Genomic DNA, 18888 nt, shown 5'->3' with positions numbered 1-18888 from the left:
AGTGCACCTACGAAAATACATTGCAGGAGGAGGAGGCAACTGGCTGGCATTATTTCCATAAAGATATGGTATGTCTCTGTTTGAATTAACACGCTTTATACATCCCATTTTATTGGATGGTATCTTACTGTATCTGATGCATCTGGTCCTGATAAAAGAATAGATGTTGGACTCAAAGCTGCACACAAGGCTGCCACCAACACAGGGAAATGGTCTGAAGAAACAAGTGTTCCAGTGACAGAATTCCTGTACATCTTCATCAGGAGATCATAGAATGTAGCATAAGAGTAATTTCGTCACCATTATGTGGCCCAGTGCAATGTAACTGCAATTTTAAATGCACTTGACAGCTCTTGAGCACACCTTAATTTCTAATTAGTATTGTACATTTTTCAGAATTACGGATACTACTAACAATTGAATATGTTCTGAAGAAGTATTCCACTGGAAGCCAAAAATATAAACGAAAGAAAGAAAACTGATAGAAGCTTCCAACTGTCTTTAAAGTTTGTGATACAATATTCAGAAATATGTAATTTGTTGTTGTTTCTCTTCTTATTCTAATAGATATTCACTTTCTTCCTAATTTTCTATTCATAATTTTGTATTCTTTTTCTTAGAAAAAATCCTTCAAACCACATTAGTTTCAGATCCCACAAACCCTGGTTTTGCCCCTGATTTCATCGTTATATGAGCATTTCACAAATTGAAGTCCAAGGAGTTCCAGTTTCAGAATCACCGGGCATGTTTGTCAAAATGGAGCTTCCTGAACTCAGTCCTAGACCCACAGAATCGGCACCTACAGCAGTAGCTTAGGGACTTGCATTTTTAACAAGGTCTGTGGGTGATTCTTAAGCACCGTCAAGGTTGGGAAGTGCTGCTGTTTTAGAAATGTTTTCTTGAAAACGTCTAATAAGCTACTTCTTGGCAACCTCATTTCCCTAGTTCTCATTCTTCTCATAATTTCTATTAAATTTGATATTGCTGAAGCCCTCTTTTTCTTGAAACATACCTCTTGTATACTTCTATCCCTTAAGTCTTGGTATATCACAGAAGGTTCTGATCTTAACTCTTCATTTTTATTCATATTTTATTATCCTGTGTGCAAATGGTTTCCTACAGCTTTAGAACTAGTTTTTTGTTTGTTTTTTTAAATGCCCCAATATCCCATTAAACTCCAGATGAACAAAATTCATCAAACTATCTTCTCCTTCCCACTTGCCCTATAAAATCACTTTTTGGTTAGTGAATGACCTTGCACTTCTTTTTCCCTTAGGCTCTCCCAGCAGGGTCAGATCAGACTTGAACTCTCGATCTTCCCTATTGACAAAGCGTGTCCATGTTGCTGTGCTGTGTGGCCAACCACTGTAAACACTGTCTGTGCTTTGCAAGTTAGATTGAGTGCTTTATTGGTTTGGTCTTGGAATGATATGGTCAAGGTCATTGACTCTCTGTTGTTGTTAGTTGCCATCAAGTCAATTCTGACTCATGGCAACTCCATGTGTGCAGAGAAGAATTGCTCCATAGGGTTTTCAAGGCTGTGGCCTTTCAGAAGCAGATTGCCACACCTGTCTTCTGAGGTGCCTCTGGATGGGTTCAAACCACCAGCATTCAGGCTAGTGGTCAGGTGCTTAACTATTTGTGCCCCCCAAGTGGCTCCCCATTTACTCTTACAGAAAGCTAATATCTCAATATTATAAAATAACTAAATTGTTATTGGACTAAATTGCTAAAGTGTAATTATTTATTCAAATTCATCATCTTAGTGTACAGTTTGTAATGGGTTAATAGAATTAATTAAGATGTATAGAAGCACAACTTGTCAGTACTGTGTTCATCATATCTGCTTGGGGATGTGCTCGGCACCATCCTTCAAAATTGTGGAGTAAGTCTCTTTAGGAGTGTGCTCAATAAAAGACTGAGAAAGAGTGTGTGAGGGAATATCAGAGTCACAATAGGAAATTATCTAGGGACAGTGAACAGTTATTCTTAAAAAAAAATTGATGCTAGCATTTGATTCAAGTAAGTAGTATGCTTCTTCCAAAGACTATGAAGAATTTTACAGATAATCTGGCAGCAATCATAATTACATATTTGAAAAAATAAATACTGAGAGATTGGTGGCTTAAGAGATTCACTTCTGAACACTGAGTTATAGTGCCTTGTAGCTAAAACACTACTCATAATCAAAGTGAATCTGAATTATTGTGGTCATCCTCTAAACATTTTTGTCAATTGCCAAATAGCCACAAATTTTCCCTAAGTATACTTCTGGAAAGGGGACAAAATAAAAATCTCTATAAAATTCCTTAAATGTTCTTTGTTACAAAAAACAAAAAACAGATGTTTAACATGTATTTTCATATTTGTTTCTATTCCTACCAAGCAGAATATTGTAACTACTTCCTTGATTATTACATTTGTTGAAATCAATGTTGATTTTGCCCAAATGAGTTCTTTAATGTGATAAATTGCTTGAAATGACCTGACAACATTCTGAAATCAATTTTTCCCTTCTCTCTATGTAAACCGGGGGAATTTTTTTTTTAAGGAACACTGGAACTATCTAAAGTTGCATGACTGAATTTTAGTTCAACACTCAAAATACTCCAGCTCTTAACTTTGTGATTGAATAAAAAACGAAGACCAAACTTGTTACCATTGAGTCAACTCAGACTCATAGTGACCCTATAGAACAGAGTAAACTACCCCATACAGTTTCCGAGGAGTGCCTGATGAATTTGAACTGCCAATCTTTTGGTTAACATCCGTAGCTCTTAACTATTACGCTACCAGAGTTTCCACTTGTGGGTGAATAGGTGTCCCTTATAAAGTATTCTATATACCTAAGTAGCTACCATCATTCTCTCAGTAAACACAACAGAGATTAGTGACAGCTATACTTCTGATAGTTACACAGAGTTCTAAGACAATTCATTGCTCACAAGATTAGAAATGGGGTATTTAGGCAGGTAATTAAAATGGATTGTGAACCCATCAAAGGTTATTTTGAAATGGTCTGCCGAAAGGGCACAGTTTTCTGTCGCTCACTTAGAAATTATTCCCTCAATTCCCTCAGACACTTGCCAGTTGATTTTTAAAAAGGCAGTTCAAGAGCCAGAATAGGGTCTTGGATACAATTTTAAGACATAAAGAAGAATTACGACATAAATTTATAATGAACCAATTGTACTGGGCTTCCAAAGTGTGCTATTTGTAGTTTGAACACAGAAGCAGGGGATAGCCATACAGCATGGCTACCCTTCTCCAATACAAAAAGTTATTAAATCTCCTGGAGCTGCCTAAGGAAACCATAATTATCTTTAAATACAAAAAGGCCACAAATTTCCTTTCCCTTTCCTACAAACTGATTTGGTATCCCAAGTTGCATATTTTCAACTTCATCACACATCAGAATGTTAGGTCAAACCCCCATCCTAGGCATATTAAAATTCTTTCCTACCCCTGAACCTGTGGCGAAAACAAGACTGCTATTTCAGTATCATGATTATTTTATAATTGCCTCCTGGTTTTCCTATCAGTTGTTTTTCAGTGTCAATACGCACAATTGAGAACAATATCTCACTTATTGTAACTGTCTTTAAGAAACACTTAAGACTATGTCTGCTGTTTCAAAGTATTAACATTTCCACATAACATCATTAGCGTGTCTCTACTATTTCTAATGAAGTGTAAACACCATCAGAAGAAGACATTTAGAAGTGCAGGGGCCAAGTGAGCTTAGCTAGTAAGAGTCGTAACCCAGTTTTCTCAATCCAGATCTTCATTTCCTTTACCCTGAAACTTACTGCTTCTCTGTAGATGTACAACTGACACTTTCTTATTGTTGTTAGTTATCATACACTTGTGGTAACCTTATGTATAACAGAAGGAAACATTGTCGAGTCCTGCACCATCCTCACAATCGTTAGATACTAAGTAGTGGGAGAACATAAAAATTGATAAAAAGTTGTTCCATGTTCCTACTAGAAAAATTTTCCTAATTTAATGAAAATTCACTGTAATAGAATTGACGAGAATATGGATTTTGGGGGCCCTGGTAGCGTAGTAGTTAAGAGCTACAGTTGCTAACCAAGTGGTCGGCCATTCAAATCCACCAGCCACTCCTTGGAAACCCTATGGGGCAGTTCTGCTGTGTCCTCTAGGGTCATTATGAGTAGGAATTGACTTGACAGCAACGGGTTTGGTTTTTTGGTTTGTTTGTTTGTTTTCTAATGGGCTTTTCAGTTGCAAAGGAAAGTTCCTTTACAAAGAAATTAAAAATTATCTCTTTCTAGACTAGCCTCACCTATTCTTCCTCAATAACAAAATTATGATGCACTTCAAGTTAATTAGTTCCTTTGGATTTTGCAGTGCCAAAAATTTAAATTGTACTGACTAGGTTATCTGTCACTAAGGTACTAGCCAAGTATTAAAGAGGTTTAATAACTGGTCTTAGGGAAAAGATTGCACTGTCTTCCAAAGAATGTGACAGACAGTAGCTTCAGCAACTCACTTTAAGAAATACTCTAGATATTGAGGATAAGCGTAAACTTGAATTCATCTTTTCTATTCATGATCCCTAAATATATCCCCTATTTCTCTTTTGAATATAAGGAAGAACACCATCCTTGTCAATGCTTTTAGCTACCCCTCCTCCCCTCCACTTGAAGAAGCTTGTCATATATAGTGGTTATTTAGTCTGTTAGTTCACTGAGCTATAAATATGTGAGGCTTTAGAATGGTTTGCATAGCCATGATATTTGGCACAGCCAAGCACACAATTATCAGTGATAAGTGTCCAAACATGCACACTTGGAAAATTACAAAATTTTCAGAAACGCTGCCCTGGGAAAACAGTGAAGAATAGTGGACATGATCACCACTCAGAAACTCTTCAAAACCTGAACTTCAGGACTTCAGATACACTGTGTCAGTAAACACTCACTAGGACCACTTATAATCATTAACTATTTTTTTAATGAACGAATAAATGTTCCCTATGTGGATTATATATTACATTTCACAGATTCTTAAAGTCACTTTTTTTACATATTAACAATTCTAAAATCAGGATGCGTCTTACTATAGATGGCATGCATTATTAATTGATGGTATGTTTTCTTTCTTGGTTGTACCAGAACAATGGATTATCCTACAATCTCTCAAGGTTGAGTTTTGGTAATGTATATTTCTCTTTCTTTTTTTTAAATGCCCTCAGGATGTCCTGAAAAAAATTCCCTTGACTTAGACTCATTATTTTTTCCAATGGAAGGATTCATACAGGGTTATTTATCAATTTTCATTTTGTTAAGAATGATGATGAAAAATACATATACCAATACAATTTTTTCCTTTTTTTCAAAAAAAATCCTAAAAGCAAAAATATAAGAAGATATTAATCTTAGAATTAAGATTAATCTTTTGTGCTTAATAAAATTATTCCTATGAAAAACTCATATTGTCCTTTTGTTTCCTATTACCATGTGGACTTGCATCAATCTACAGACTGGCATTTTGGAGCAACTTGTCTTGGAAATTGTAGCACAAACACTGTACCACTCATTCACAGCCCATGCCTGTAGACAAGGAATATTAGGAACAAAACATGTCAACCATACTATCTAGAGAATGTTGAGACATTTCCAGAATACTTTTCTCTTGATTTCAAATATTTTCATTCCAGTTTTTTTTTTTTTTCTAAGAGGCTGCAGTATTCAATTCGATCTGAATAGTATCCACTTGAACTGATCTTAATTCACATCCCTGTTGTAGGGCTCACAGCAATGGCTGAGTACTGGCCTTCTGCCCAAGACTGTATGGTTGAGATCAGTTTCATATCTGATCTCTCTGTTTGAATGTGTCCTCTGCTGGTTTGGTAACATAATTCTGTGGATCTTTTCCATCTCTAGTGTCTACAATCTAAAATTAGCTTGTTTCTGGCCTTAAACTTTCACACTTTGGCTCCTTCTCCTCAACCTGGCCCCTCTCTCCCAAAGACTAGCAGAAGCCAAACCCAAGTTATGCACACTCCAGATCAACAAAGGGTATTTCCATTTGTGAGTCATCCACCCAATCTTACTTCCTTTTTCACTACTCTGAACTCCTCTCAGGTGAGCATATTTGGAGAGTGTTTAGATTTATTCCTGCAATTTATATTTTTGCAAACCATTTCCCTGACTCAACCGTTATAAAAAAAAAAAAAAAGGTCAACCAAAGACACAAATACCAAGTAAATATTTGTTAAATAACAGGACAAAAACAGAATCAACTGAGTAGCTCCAGTAATTTTTACTCAAATACTTAATAAATATCTTGATTCTCCAGGTTTGGCTTTGGAGAGCATTTTCCCTATGGGGCTTCTTTAACTTTTAGAAACAAATCTGACTCCATTTACCTAGTGAAATGCTCTTATTTTACAGACCAGAAGGGAAAAAAAAAAAAAAAAACGTTGCTGTTAACTTGTTTCCTACTCATAGTGACCCTGTAAGACAGACTGGGAACTGAAAACTAAAAAGAGAAATTAGCTGGCCCCAAATCATATCAGGAGTGGAAAAGCTGAACTAAAACATTTCTTGACTCCAATTTCAGTTTGCTAGAAGAAAGTAAATACCAAACCTCACTTCTTGTTATTGTCAGGTCCCATTGAGTCTGTTCTGACTCATAGCAACTCTATGAACAACAACAAAAAAAAAAACACTGCCTGGTCCTGAGCCACTCTCTCAATTGTTACTGTTTGAGCCCATTGTTGCTGCCACAGTGTCAATCCATCTCCTTGAGGGTCTTTCTCTTTTTTTGTTGACCTGCTACTTTATCAAGCATGATGTCCTTCTCCAGGGAATTTGCATCCTGATAACATGTCCAAAGTACATGAGACAAAGTCTCTTCATCCTAGCTCCTAAGTAGCATTCTGGCTGTACTTCTTCTCAGACAGATTTGTTCATTCTTCTGGTAGTCCATGGTATATTCAATATTCTTCAACAACACTATAATTCAAAGGCATCAACTCTTCTTTGGTCTTCCTTATTCATTGTCCAGCTTTTGCATGCATATGAGGTGATTGAAAACACCATGGCTTGAGTCAGGCACACCTGAGTCCTCAAAGTGACATCTTTGCTTTTTAACACTTAAAAGAGGTCTTTTACAGCAGATTTGCCCAATGTAATACATCATTTGATTTTTTGACTGCAGCTTCCATGGGCATTGATTGTGGATCCAAGTACTATGAAATCCTTGACAATTTCAATATTTTCTCCATTAACAATCTTATTTAGTGATATGGAAAAATCAAAACAAATGTATAAAGTATTTAACACAAATACTACCAACTTGACTAAATAAAAAATTTGCAACCCTAATGACTAACATAGCAACTGACACATAATCAACAATTAACAAATCGTTGGTAAGAGAATGAATGAACAGCCAAATGAGTGATAGCTAATATTTATGGCTCTTTTCCAATGTGCTAGATTTTATCTAAGTGCTTTACATGCATCATCTTTTAGTTTAACACAGCTTGAGTAGATAAAATTAATGTCTCCCTTTTATTGATAATGATCAATTTTCTATCAAAAACAACTTATTTTTTGAAATTTCTCAATCAAATTTTCAGTGGATTTTTACTTTTATTTACACATGTACTCAAGTAAGTTTTTCAAATTATTGGTTTTTATTTTCCTGAAATTAACACGTATTTTCCCGAGATTAACACTAGCTCCATTCTCGACTTCCTCTTTAGAGGTAATAGCAATTTACTGTCTCTTAATTTCTCAGCCAGTTTCCATTTTAGAAATGAGTGTCTTGCAGACACTGAACTCTCTTACTCTAGATTGTCAGGTTAATACAAATACAAGACTGTTTAAAAAAAGTAAAATGAAAGACAATCTTCATGGGGTTGTCATTTCAAAAACAGCTGTCTATGTGTTCTAATATTTAGTCTAATTAATTTTCAAGTGTTTCTCTTCTGTCTTTCTTGTAGTTGGTTTATCAAAATACTAAAGCATGAGGGACATTTGAAATAAATTAAGTAAAGACTGAGCCAATTTATGAACAATAAATTAACCTCTGCTAATCTCAAGATTATAGTGACCCAACGTAACAGAGTAGAACTGCTCTGTAGGGTTCCTTAGGCTGAAATCTTTATGGAAGCTGACCACCAGGCCTTTCTCCTGGGGAGCTACTGGGTGGGTTCAAACTATCAACCTTTCAGTTAACAGTTGAGCTCTTAACCATTGAGCTACAAAGCCACCTCATTGGGTCACTATGAGTTGGAATCAACACAGCAGTACATAACAACGATCTCACAATATAGTTCTAAAAGTTCTACCAAGAGTAATACAAGCTCCTCTACCATTACTGGAGCCCTGGGGTGCAGTGGTTAAGCATTTGGCTGCTAACCAAAAGTTCAGTAGTTTGAATCCATCAGCTGGTCCTTGGAAACCCAGTAAGGCTGTTCTAGTCTGTCCTATAGGGTCACCATGGGTCAAAATCGACTCAACAGCAATGGGTTGTTTCTACCATTACTGAAACTTACTGGTTCCAGTAATGGTAGAGGAGCTTGTATTAGACTAATCCTCCCATATATAGTAATTATACACTATGGACCACACATAAAAAAACAACTATTTGAAGGCACTGGAGAGTAATCAAAAGCGGTCAGGAACTGAAGGTGATTTAATCCTTGAGAAAGGGAAATGGACAGAATGAGGTGCACATTTATACTGCTTTTTCCTTAGTGATACCCCCCGGCTTACACAGTGGGGTGGCTCAACTTGATTAGAAATCTGTAATATTATTGGCTTCAAATGTCAGAGAATGTAATTTAGGGCTGCCAGAGGAGCTGGAGATTGAGTGACAAGAACCTGAAAAGGAAGGGGTTGTAGGTGGAGTGGTCTCAAAATCGGTAGACAAACTTCCCTCAAACCCTTGTCAGATTTCTGATATGCCCATTTACAGGGAAGACAGAAAGCAACAGCCGGGAGGCCTAAAGCTGAACAATAGTTTCAGCTAATAGTCACCAATTCCACCACGTCAGAGTGGTTAGAAACACTTGGATTTTCCACTAAAACTCCAGAAGGGCCATATGTTGGAACTAAGCAATCTATGATAAGACTTACAACGAAACCAAAAAAAAAAAAAAAGCTTGCCCTAATAAATTTTAAACCTAAGCCTTCCCAATTTCAGCATAATCACCCAATAGTTAAACTGCTTGCTGGAACAAAATCAACACTCTTTCAAGGAAGATAGAAGAATCCTGAGTATCTACAACATATCATCAATAATGTTTAGCATACAATAAAAAATTATAAGATATATGAAAAAGCAAGAATCACAATAGTATGAATGACTTCTGCTTTATCATAAAGAATAATGGAGTGCAGAAAATATAAAACATTATTTTAAGTGCTGAATGAAAACAATGTAGAATTGCAAATCCAGTGAAAATATCCTTCAAAAAAGGAAAGTGAAATAAAGATATGTGTTAAGGATTGAATTGTATCCCTCAAAAATGTGTATCAAGTTGGCTAGGCCATGATTCTCGGTATTATGTGGTTGTCCACCATTTTGTGATTTGATGTGATTATCTTATGTGTTGTAAATCCTAACCTCTATGACATTAATGAGGCAGAATTAGAGACAGTTATGTTAATGAGGCAGTACTAAATCTATAGGATCAGGCCTTATCTTGAGTCAATCTCTTTCGAGATACAAAAGAGAGAATTGAGCAGAGAGAAGAACCACATCACCACCAAGCGAGAAGAGCCAGGAGCAGAGCATGTCCTTTGGATCCAGGGTCCCTGTGCTGAGAAGCTCCTAGACCAGGGGAAAATTGATGACAAGGACCTTTCCCAGAGCTGACAGACAGAAAGCCTTCCCCTGGAACTGGTGCCCTGAATTTGGACTTCTAGCCTCCTAAACTGTGAGAGAATAAATTTTTGTTTTTTAAAGGCATCCACTTGTGCTGTTTCTATTATAACAACACTAGATAACTAAGGACATATGTTAAGACAAACAAAAACTGAAATAATTTGTTGTCAGTAAGCATAAGTTAAAAGAAATTCAAAAGAAAGTTCTTCAAGTTGAAGAGAAATGACACCAGATGGAACCTCAGATCTATAGAAAGAAATAAAGAGAATCAGAAATGTTTAAACTTATACTTAAATTGAAACAACCCTCTTTTTTTCTTCTCTTAATTTCTTTAAAAGAAAACTGATTGTTTAAATTTACAACTTTTGAAGTGGATGTATAACATATGCAGATATAAAAATACATGACCAACAGAATGGATATAGATAAAATCATACTAGGAAATATTCACTTTAAGTAATCAATGAAAAGTTAGGGAGGCATTTGTAATCTCTAAAGAAAGTAATAAAAAAAAAAAGGTAATACAAATGTTGTTGTTGTTAGGTGCCGTCAAGTCAGTTCCGACTCATAGCAACCCTACGCACAACAGAACAAAACACTGCCTGGTCCTCAGCCATCCTTACTATCATTGTTATGCTTGAGCTCATTGTTGCAGCCACTGTCAATCCACCTCATTGAGGGTCTTCCTCTTTTCCACTGACCCTGTACTTTTCCAAGCATGACGTCCTTCTCCAGGGACTGATCCCTCCTAACAACATGCCCAAAGTATGTAAGACGCAGTTTCACCATCCTTGCTTCTAAGGAGCATTCTGGTTGTACTTCTTCTAGGACAGATTTGTTCATTCTTTTGGCAGTCCATGGTATATTCAATATTCTTCACCAACACCACAATTCAAAGGCATCAATTCTTCTTTGGTCTCCTTATTCATTGTCCAGCTTTCACATGCATATAATACGATTGAAAATACCATGGCTTGGGTCAGGCACACTTTAGTCTTCAAGGTGACATCTTTGCTTTTCAACACTTTCAAGAGGTCCTTTGCAGCAGATTTACCCAATGCAATGCATCTTTTGATTTCTTGACTGCTGCTTCCATGGCTGTTGATTGTGGATCCAAGTAAAATGAAATCCTTGACAACTTCAAACTTTTCTCCGTTTATCATGATGTTACTCATAGGTCCAATAATGAGGATTTTTGTTTTCTTTATGCTGAGGTGCAATTCATGCTGAGGGCTGTGGTCTTTGATCTTCATTAGTAAGTGCTTCAAGTCCTTTTCACTTTCAGCAAGCAAGGTTGTGTCATCTGCGTAACGCAGGCTGTTAATGAGTCTTCCTCCAGTCCTGATGCCCTGTTCTTCTTCATATACTCCAGCTTCTCAGATTATTTGCTCAGAATACAGATTGAATAGGTATGGTGAAAGAATACAACCCTGACGCACACCTTTCCTGACTTTAAACCAATCAGTATCTCCTTGTTCTGTCCTAAAAACTGCCTCTTGATCTATGTAAAGATTCCTCATGAGCACAATTAAGTGTTCTGGAATTCCCATTCTTCCCAACGTTATCCATAATTTGTTATGATCCACACATTCGAATGTCTTTGCATAGTCAGTAAAACACAGGTAAACATCCTTCTGATATTCTCTGCTTTCAGCCAGGATCCATCTGATATCAGCAATGATATCCCTGGTTCCACATCCTCTCCTGAAACCGGCCTGAATTTCTGGCAGTTCCCTGTTGACATACTGCTGCAGCCGTTTTTGAATGATCTTCAGCAAAATTTTGCTGAATATTCAATATTCTTTGCCAACACCACAATTCAAAGGCGTCAATTCTTCTTGGGTCTTCCTTATTCATTGTCCAGCTTTCACATGCATATAATACGATTGAAAATACCATGGCTTGTGTCAGGCGCACCTTAGTCTTCAAGGTGACATCTTTGCTCTTTGACACTTTAAAGAGGTTAAGAAGAAATGTAATTAAATTAGGATACTAAAAAATATTTGTTTACACCAAGAGAACACAGAAAAGAATACAACAAGCAAAAATAGATGACTCACTAGAAAACAGAAAATGGTAGACTTAAACCCACACATATGATTGCGCTAAATGCGAACAGACTAAAGCCTCCAATTAAAATATAGAGATTGTCAGACCAGATTTGAAAAAACAAAAGCAAAATGCAACTGTGTGATGCCTGAAAGAGACACACTGACTGAAAGAATACAATAAGAAAAGGACACAGTAAGTTTAAAGGTAAAAGGATGGAAAGAATGTGTCAAGTAACGCTATACACAAGAAAACTGAAGTGGCTACATAAATCTAAGACAAAATAGATTTCAATATATTACCAGGTAAATGTATATGCGTCTAATATAGTAATCCAAAATACATTAAACAAAATTAACATAACTAAAGAGAGAGAGAAAATTCACAATCAGAGTTGGATATTTTAATACCTTTCTCTCAGTAATTGAAAGAACACATGGAAAAATCAGCAGGGATACAAAATACTTTAACAGTACTATAAATGACCTTCACCTAATTAACATTTATAGAACATTAAAGCTGCAACTGCAAAACACACATTCTTCCTGAGTGCTTATCAAATGTTTACCAAGACAAACTGTATTTGAGACCATGAAATAAGTCAGTAAATTTCAAAAGATTGAAATCTTACAGCACATGTGCTCTGACATCAATGGAATTAAATTAGAAATCAATAAAAATATATTTTAAAAAATAAATATATGGAAATTAAACAACACTTATGTAAATAACCATGAGTCAAAGAAAAAAATCATGAAGAAAATATTTCAAACTGAATAATGATGAAACACGACATACCAATTTGTTTGGATGCAGCTAAAGCATTATTTAAAAGAAAATGTATGATTTTAGAAAAGTAGAAAGTTTTGAGATATTATATTTCATCATATTAACAGAAAAAAAGCAGAAAACCATATGATTATCTTAATAGATGCAAAGTATTTAACATTTATTCATTATTTAAAATTAAAAAAAAAAAAACTCTCAGCAAACTAGGAATTAAAGGGAACTTCCTCAACCTAAACCAAACCAAAAAACCAAACCCAGTGCCGTCAAGTTGATTCCGACTCATAGCGACCCTATAGGACAGAGTAGAAGTGCCCCATAGAGTTTCCAAGGCGCGCCTGACGGATTTAAAACTGCCGACCCTTTGGTTAGCAGCCGTAGCACTTAACCACTACACCACCAGGGTTTCCTTCTCAACCTAAGGTATCATTAAAAATCTATAGTTAGTATCACACTTAATAGTGAAATAGTAAACATTTTTGCCCTGAGATTGGGAACAAGACAAGAATTTCTAGTCCCACCACTTCTGTTCAACTATTTCACTTGAAGTTCTAATAAAAGCAATAAGACAATTTTTTAAAAGGTCATACCAATTGGAAAGGAAGACAAATTGTCTTTAGACACAGATGACATGATCCTGCACATAGAATATCCAAAGGAATCTGTAAAGCAGTAACTAGGACTAGTGAGTTTAGCAAAGTTGCAAGATACAAGATTAATGTACAAATGTCAGTCATATTTTTATATCATACCAACAAGAAATCAGAAAATAAAATTTGTAAACATATCATTTGTATTAGCATGAAAAAAAAAAAAAGGAAATACCTAGGAAAAATTAGCAAAAGATATACACTAAAAACTACAAAACACTATTGAGAAAAATCAAAGATCTAAATGGAGATATACACCATATTCATGAATTGGAAGAGTCAGTATTGTTAAAGTGATAATTTCCCCCAAATTGATCTATAGATTCAATGCAACTTCTACCAAAATCCCAACAGGTTTATATGTACATATAAGCTGACAAATAAAATTACATAGAATAGAAAACAATCATGAAAAACAGAACAAAGTTGATTCAAGTTTGATTTCAAGAGTTACTATAAAGTACAATAACTAAGCAGGGTGCTAGGTTCATAAAGATAGACAAATCAATGAAACAGAATACAGTCCAGAAATATACGTATATATATTTGGTTGATTTTTGACAAAAGCATCAAGGCTATTTGATGTGAGAAAAAAGACTTTTCAATAAATAATGCTGGAATTCCTGGATAACCATAAACCATACGGGAAAAAAATAAACCTTGAAGCCTCCCTCGCAACATACACACAAATTAACTCAAAATGTCCTTGACCTAAATATAAAACCAAAAATTATAAAGATTGTGGAAGAAAAAAATATATATTTTCCACCTTAGAGTAAGCAAAGATTACTTAGCACTGAACGTTAAAAAAAAAAAATGCTAACTTGAATTTCATCAAAATTAAAATTTCTTCTCATCAAAAGACATACAGCAGACCCTCTGCATCCACAGATTCGACCAACCTCACACTGAAAATGTTTAAAAAAGAAAATTCCAAAAAGCAAAATTGGAATTTTCTGTGTGCTGAGCACTCTGCTGAATCTACAGGAATAAAATGGTGTGTAGGCATACCCTGCTGTAGCTTCCTATCAATTCACAGATCTTCAGCCTCTCTCCAACAGTCATTGAGCATTGTTGGCCTCGCATCTTGTCATTATTCCCTAAACAATACAATACAGTGTAACAACTATTTACATAGCATTTACATTGTACTAGGTACAATACGTAATATAGAGGTGATTTAAAGGATGTACTCACGTTGTATGCAAATACTAAGCCATTTTATGTAAGGGACTCGAGCATCCATGGATTCTGGTAACCACAGGGGGTTCTGGAACCAATCCCCCATAGATACCAAGGCACAACTGTATTTCAGCTTATGAAAAGACAAGCCACACACAAAGAGAAAATATTTGCAATACATATGTATCTGACAAAGAAATTGAGTCTCAAATATATAAACAACCCTTACAAATAAATAACAAAAAAAACAAGCAACTCAATTTTTCAAATGAGTGGAAGACTTGAAACACCATTTAACATAAAATACCAAGTGGCCAAAATGTACAATAAAGCATAATCGAGGTCATCAGTCATCAGGAAAATGCTATATAAAACCACAAAATTTTCTCAACCATAAAAATTTCTAAAGTGAATGGAAGAAATGATGAAATAAAAGAGCTGGACAGAAGATTTCAAAGGGTGGCTCCAGAAGACAAAGTAAAGTATTACAATAAAACATGCAAAGACCTAGAGTTAAAAACCCAAAAGAGAAGAACACACTCAACATTCCTCCAGCTGAAAGAACTGAAGAAAAAATTCAAGACTCGAGTTGCAATATTGAAGGATTCTACTGGGAAAATATTAAATGATGCTGAATGTATCAAAATAAGATGGAAGGAATACACAGAGTCACTGTACCTAAAAGAATTGGTCAGCATTCAACCATTTCAGGAGGTAGCATATGATCAAGAACCAGTGGTACTAAAGGAAGGAGTCCAAGCTGTACTGAAGGCATTGGTGAAAAACACTGCTCCAGGAACTGACGGAATACCAGTTGAGATGTTTCAACAAATGGATGCAGCACTGGAAGTGCTCACTCATCTATGCCAAGAAATTTAGTAGACAACCACCTGGCCAATAGACTGGAAGAGATCCATATTTGTGCCCATTCCAAAGAAAGGTGATCCAACAGAATGTGGAAATTATCAAACAATATCATTAATATCACCCACAACTAAAATTATGCTGAAAATCATTCAAAAGCAATTGTGGCAGTAAACCAACAGGGAGCTGCCAGAAATTCCAGCCGGGTTCAGAAGAGGACATGAAACAAGGTATATCATTGCTGATGTCAGATGGACCCTGGCTGAAAGCAGAGAATACCAGAAAGGTGTTTACCTGTGTTTTATTGACTATGCGAAGGCATTCGACTGTGTGGATTATAGCAAATTACCAATAGCATTGCAAAGAGTGGGAATTCCAGAACACTTAATTGTGCTCATGAGGAACTTGTACATACACCAAGAGGCAGTCGTTCAAACAGAACAAGGGGATACTTTGTAGCTTAAAGTTGAGAAAGATGTGTGTCAGGATTGAAGCCTTTCACCATACTTATTCAATCTGTATTCTGAGCAAACAATCAAAGAAGCCAGACTATATGAAGAAGAATGCGGCAACAGGATAGGAGAGAGACTCTTTAACAAGGTGCAATGTGCAGATGACACAACCTCACTGGCTGAAAGTGAAGAGAACTTGAAGCACTTACTGATGAAGATCAAAGACTACAGCCTTCAGTATGGATTACACCTCAACATAAAGAAAACAAAAATTCTCACAACTGAACCATATACAACATCATGGTACATGAAGAAAATATTGAAGTTGTCAAAGATTTCATTTTACTTGAATCCACAATCAACCCGCAGGGAAGTAGCAGTCAAGAAATCAAACAACATAGTGTATTGGGCAAAAATGCTGCAAAAAGCCTCTTTAAAGTGTTAAAAAACAAAGATGTCACTTTGAGGACTAAGATGTGATTAACCCAAGCTGTGGTATTTTCAATCACCTCATATTAACGTGAATAAGAATAAGGAAGACCAAAGACAGAAGAAGACTTGATGCCTTTGAATTATGATGTTGATGAAGACTATTGAATATACATACCATGGACTGCCTGAAAAATGAACAAATATGTCTTGGAAGAAGTACAGCCAGAATGCTCCTTGGAATTGAGAATGGCAAGACTTTGTCTCAAGTACTTTGGAAGTGTTGTCAGGAGGGACCAGTTCCTGGAGAAGGACATCATGCTTGGCAAAATAGAGGGTCAGCAAAAAAGAGGAAGACCCTCAACGAGATGGATTGACACAGTGGCTGCAATGATGTATTCAAGTATCACAACTGTGAGAATGATACAGGACCAGGCAGTGTTTCTTTCTGTTGTACATAGGATCACTATGACTTGGAAGCGACCTGACAGCACCCAGCAACAACAATGAGGTTCTTGTGGAGTCATGATTCCTTCCACAAATACCCATGTCTCCCAAGAAGCAGACCATACACCTGGCATAAGTGATACAATGGTGAATAAAAAGGTAGGGAATTTGCCCTCATGGAGCTTTAAGTCCATTGACTTTTTTTTTAATTGTGATAAAATTATATACAACAAAACTTTTGCCAATTCAACAATTTTTGCGTGTATACTTCAGTGGCATTGATTACATTCATCATGTTGTGCAACCATCACCACTAACCTTTTCCAAATTTTTCCACTACCACTAATAAAAACTCAGTGTCTCCTTAGTAGTTACTTTCAAACCATTTCACACTGAACCTGGCACATGGTAATTGCTTAATAAACGTTAGCTTTCAGCTTCATTTTTTAACTAAAGGGGAGTTTTTAAAGCTTTTCCAAAGTTGTGACTTGAAAAATGCAGGATTTCACTTTGATCTTTAAAAAAAAAAAAAGATCTTTAAAGCAGGTGTTTTATTGTCAGTTTCAGGAGGTTTTGTACTAAAAGCTAAATTGTTTCTAAGAGAAGAATCCCCTTGTTTCTCTCAAAGGATGTTTTGTGGTCTGAACAAATGGATACTTCATGCTCTCCGGTCTGCTCTCTGGCACCCATCAGAGACAGTTCAGCATTCTACATTACAAATTCCAGGTCCCTGCACCTTTTGAGCTGCCAAAAAGTGCATCACAATAGACAAAGGTAAGGATTGATTTTTTTTTCCTTTGCTTTACTATTTCTCTGCTGATCATGTTACCCTAGGAAATTCTGATGAGGGCTTTTTTCATGCTATTTACATGTTAAAGTGCAAAGGAAAAAGAAATTACTTTCTTAAAGGACTCCAGGGTATTGGTGTTGCAATCATCTTTCTTAATCCACAATTTGGATAGCAGTATTGTGATAGTAACGAAGCTCCCCAGGGTGGAAAAGGCAGGAGGCTTTTATTTCAATCAGCCAGGCAAAGGAGTGTTTGCCATTTTGTTAGAATTTATTTGAAATGTGGAGTTTTCTTGAATCTGAAGGCCAGCAACTTTCCTCTAAAGGATAACTAGTTAAAAATCGCTTTAAAAATCTTTTCTAGGAGGTGGAGCCAAGATGGTGGAGTAGTCAGACTCTTCTGGTGATCCCTCTTACAACAAAGTCCTGAAAAAACAAGTGAAGAGATTATATATATGACAAGTTAGGAGCCCTGAACATAAAAGGCAAAGTTAGGAAATTGGACTGAGAAGTAGGGGGAGGGAGAGAAAGTTCAGAAGCAGCCAGGAGTTGCCAGACCTGACCCGATGGGAACTGGAGCCCCTCAGGCATGATCCCCTGGTGTGACTGCAGCAGGGCTGGTGGCCTTCAGGCTGTGGGTTCCTCAGGGAGAGACAGTGAGCCACACAGTCTACTCACACCTTTGGAAGCAGAAAAGAACAGCACTTTCAGCAAAAGATAAGTACGTGCATCTAATTTACCATGTCCCCAGCCCCCAAGCTGGCTTCAGTGGCTGTCAATTTCCCTGGGCCTGAGATAGGTCCTACTGCATGCCCTGAGCCATTCTATCAGCCTTGGAGAAGGAATAAACTAACAACTGGGGGAAAGATAATCTGCTGGCTCCCCTAAGCTAGGAACTCAGGGCAGAAGTGGCTCCTGTCCAGGGACAAACAGGCCATGGACTTTGAATGCCTTTCACCCCTACATGGACCTGTATGGGCCCATTTCAGGAGCTTAGGCCCTGGTTGGCAGGCTGCAGTGGTGTATGTGCCTGAGGTCTGACTTCAACTTTTTCAGCTGTGCAGTGAAGAGGAGAGTTTTTGATTTTTGACACCACACTGCCTATTAAACAAGATCCTCACCTACCCATATCAGGGGCTTGAGGACAGGTGGCTCCACCCATGCCACTCAGCCACCTGCAACAGGGGTCCAAGGATAAGTGGTGCCTCCCAGTCCTTACAACCAAAAGCACTGGATGCCCATGGTCCACGTGCAGAACCCACCCACCTGTGCACTCTAGGGAACAGGGATTCATTTTCCTCACAGACACTCAGGAGACAGTTGTCAGCCCCCTGCATTGCTCAGAGCATGACCCCCTGCTGCAACCAGAT

This window comes from Loxodonta africana, chromosome 14, assembly GCF_030014295.1.
Source record: "Loxodonta africana isolate mLoxAfr1 chromosome 14, mLoxAfr1.hap2, whole genome shotgun sequence".
NCBI lineage: Eukaryota > Metazoa > Chordata > Mammalia > Proboscidea > Elephantidae > Loxodonta > Loxodonta africana.
The sequence above is the reverse complement of the archived record's forward strand: the minus strand, read 5'-3'. Positions refer to the sequence as shown.